Source organism: Peromyscus californicus, unplaced genomic scaffold (assembly GCF_007827085.1).
Source record: "Peromyscus californicus insignis strain IS unplaced genomic scaffold, ASM782708v3 Scaffold_19__1_contigs__length_69161282, whole genome shotgun sequence".
Classification (NCBI taxonomy): domain Eukaryota; kingdom Metazoa; phylum Chordata; class Mammalia; order Rodentia; family Cricetidae; genus Peromyscus; species Peromyscus californicus.
The window spans coordinates 64,184,594-64,188,076 of record NW_026294491.1 but is presented as its reverse complement, the minus strand read 5'-3'; the positions used below and the strand labels follow the sequence as shown (position 1 = coordinate 64,188,076).

The 3,483-nt window shown below is 46.5% G+C and overlaps 1 pseudogene; it reads left to right on the top strand.

Annotated features, from left to right (window-relative positions):
• Positions 1-716: 716 nt before the first annotated feature.
• Positions 717-2,559, top strand: LOC128115044 (DNA/RNA-binding protein KIN17-like; annotated as a pseudogene).
• Positions 2,560-3,483: the final 924 nt, after the last annotated feature.

Genomic DNA, 3,483 nt, shown 5'->3' with positions numbered 1-3,483 from the left:
GGAGGAAGTGTGTCATGGTGGGGGTGGGCTTTGATGTTTCCTATGCTAGGGATACCACCCAGTGTCTCAGTAACTTCCTGTTGCCTATAAAATGTAGGACTCTGAATTGCTTCTCCAGCAACACGTCTGCCTGCGTGCTGCCACGCTCCCTGCCGTGATGATGATGGACTGAACCTCTGAAACTGTAAGCTGCCTCTTCAATTAAATGTTTTCCTTGTAAGAGTTGTTGTGGTCATGGTGTCTCTTCACAGCAATAGAAACCCAAACTAAGATAAAACCTCACCACAAATCTTTATTTGGGACTGGACAAACTGCATCCACAGAAGAATGGACAATATTGATCACCAGAGCCACTTAAGTTCTTTGGAAGAAACAGCCTGTGTATCCTATACTCTGATCCTCCCCAAGGCCAATGTCAAAATTTGCATTTTGATGATGAACTGGACTTATAGGCACATGGGTGACATTTAGCAGGAATAGTGAAGGATCACAGCCCAAGTGTGGACTCTTATTTATTTAATTGATTCTGCTCTCATATATTACATTTATTTAATCGATTCTGCTCTCATATATTACATTTATTTAATCGATTCTGCTCTCATATATTACATTTATTTACTTATTTATTTATTCTTCTCTCATACATTACATCCTGACCAGTTTCCCCTCCCTCCCACTGTTTTAAGTCCCTCCCCCTACCTCCCCTCTCCTCCAGATCCACACCTCCTCCATTTCCCTTCAGAAAAGAGCAGACTTCCCAGGATAGCAACAGAACATGGCATAACAAGTTACAATAAGACTAGTCACAAACCCTCACATCAAGGCTGGACCGGGCAATGCAGGAGGGGGAAGAGGGTCCCAACAGGAGGCAGAAGAGCCAGAGACCGTGAAACTTCTGGTTATGCAACTGCTTAGCTGCAGGAAGCAGGTGTGGGAGTAATCTGGTTAATTAAAGGATTAGGTACATCCTCACAAAGTCGTATCTAATAGCCAGGGCTATCTTGGAACTTGCTGTGTCGACCAGGCCAGACAGTTCCCTCTGGAACTCAGAGATCCTGCCTCCACCTCCAGAGTGCTGGGCTCAAAGGTGGGCTCCACCTCTAATGACTGTGGAAATAAAATTCCGAGTTTCCTTTGTTGCTATTGGTGGTTTACCAAGAAGTGTTTTCCAGCAGATGGGATGTAGAGGAGAGCCAATGGGAACCCAGAGGCCAGGCTGCTCACACAGAATGCTTTGTGCGCAGGGGTGGGCCTTAGTCTCCACATTCTATAAAACCCTCTGCTAGAGTCCATTTGCCTCCAGCTGCTCTCTGGGTTACCATGTGCAGGAGGGATATCCTGAACCCAAAGGCCATCACCAACACGGTCAAGTCCAAAGGACTCGAGAAGCTTAGCTGGTACTGCCAGATGTGCCAGAAGCAGCGATGCAACAAGAATGCTTTAAGTGCCACCGGATGGCTGAATCTCAAAGACAACTCTTGCCGACTTCGGAAAAACTGCAGCAGTTTATGGATTATTTTTCAGAGGAATTCCAAAATGACTTTCTTGAAGTTCCCAGGAGACGCTTCGGCATGAAGTCCACGACAACATCATGTACAGTGAGTACAGCAGCCACTGAGAGCTCGTCCACATGGATGCCACTCGGTGGGAAACGCTGACCGTCTTCACCAAGTGGCTGGGCAGAGAGGCTTTGTGTCAAGTGGATGAGACACCAAAAGGCTGGTACATCCAGTACATAGACAGATCCAGAAACCATTCACCGGTGACTGGAGCTAGAGAAAAAAAAGAAGCAAGACCTTGTCGATGAAGAGAAAAGTGCCATTCACTGAGGAACAGGTGAGAAGAAAGTCTGGAAGGGAAAGAGCAAAAGGCGCCTGTTTTTATGGAATTAAACCGAGAAAATGAAGAAAAAGTTACATTCTGTCTGAAAAGAAGAGCAGGGAGCTCAGCTGGAGCAACGTCGTCCAAGTCCGGCTGTTTGGGGCCAAGTGCCCCGCGGATGTCGGGGAGCACAGCATCAGTGAAGCAAAAAGAATCTTCAGAGCTAGGCTCTGCCTGAGAAGAAGCCTGCACAGGGCGACAGAATTATGGAGATTGAAGAAAAGAAAAGAACTTCGAGAATGGACTTCTGGCTACAGCCTGGAACCGTGAAAATTACAACTAAAACTCTTGGAGAGAAAAACCACAAGATAAAGGGTGTGGTTAAGGGAGTGATTGACAGGTAAAGACGATTGAATCTGGAGACAGGCTGAAACTGGACCAGACCCCTTTAGAGAGACAGTCATTCCTCACCAGGAAAAGGATTCTAGTTTTAAACAGTGGCTACAGAGGAAATGAAAGCACTTAGAATCCATGGATGAGAAGTTTTTCGGCCACCGTGGTCACTGGAACTGGTCCTCTGAAGAAAGGATGCAGAGCTGAAGGAGTTCAATATGAGGACCTATCTGAGCTTGCTTGAGTTGGGAATTTGTTATCAGCACTTTGAAATCCTAACACATCAGACTGACGTTTGCCAAGGCAGTATGAGACTGGACTGTGTTAGGGGGTTTGTTTTCTATAAAAAAAATGGATTTGCATATTGCTGGATAGTTGTTTGGGTAAACTAAATAAAATCTTATTATGTCTTTGGAAGTATCAAAAATAAATAAAACCCTTTGCTGCTGGCTGTCTAGTATCTGTGTGTCTTTAGGGTGGAGTCTATTGGGGCCATCTGGTATGGATGAAAAGGAGAAAGCAGGGACGGGGATTGTGGGAAAACTCACAGCAAAATACCCTGGAAGAGAGTGGGGGTGGGGTGGAGAGCGTGCCACAAAGTGACATCCTGGGGGACTCAGGGTGGGGCTTCTCATCAGGCTTCTCCTCGGTTCTTCACCAGCCTCTCCACTTCTGATTTTCTGTCCCTCTTCGTGTCTAACCCTCTATGATCTCTCAACCACAGGGAAGAAATGTCTACAGCTCTTTCATATTGAAAGACATCTCGAGTTCTTCCTTGGCAATACAACGCACTTTCCAGGAACCAGTTTTCTCCCTGTCTCCAGCAAGAAGGCAGTAGGTACACGCACTTAGTATAACAAACGTTGTATTTCACTACTCCGAGGGTCATCGCACATAGCCTAACTATGGTCCTCAGCCTGTCTCCACGGCTGCTCACCTGTGTGAAGTGTCTCAGCTGAAGGTGTGTCCAGTCTCTCATGGCAGTCTCTGGTTCATGGGTGGGGATCCCGGGGAGACTCTCCAGCTGCAGGGCAGGTCAAGGTGACATCTCCCTAACAGTCCTGAAGATGTGACAGCAATACATTGCTCTTGATCTCTGCTCATACATTGTCCAGTGGGCATCCTGGAGTTCTAGTCCTGTTACCTTGAGCAAGTGATGTCACTGGGTTCTGGTGATCAGGTGCAGCTTGGGTGTACTGGAGTTTCTGACTATTTTTACATGTGTGATGGCTATTCTTGGTTGTCAACTTGACTACATCTGGAATTAAC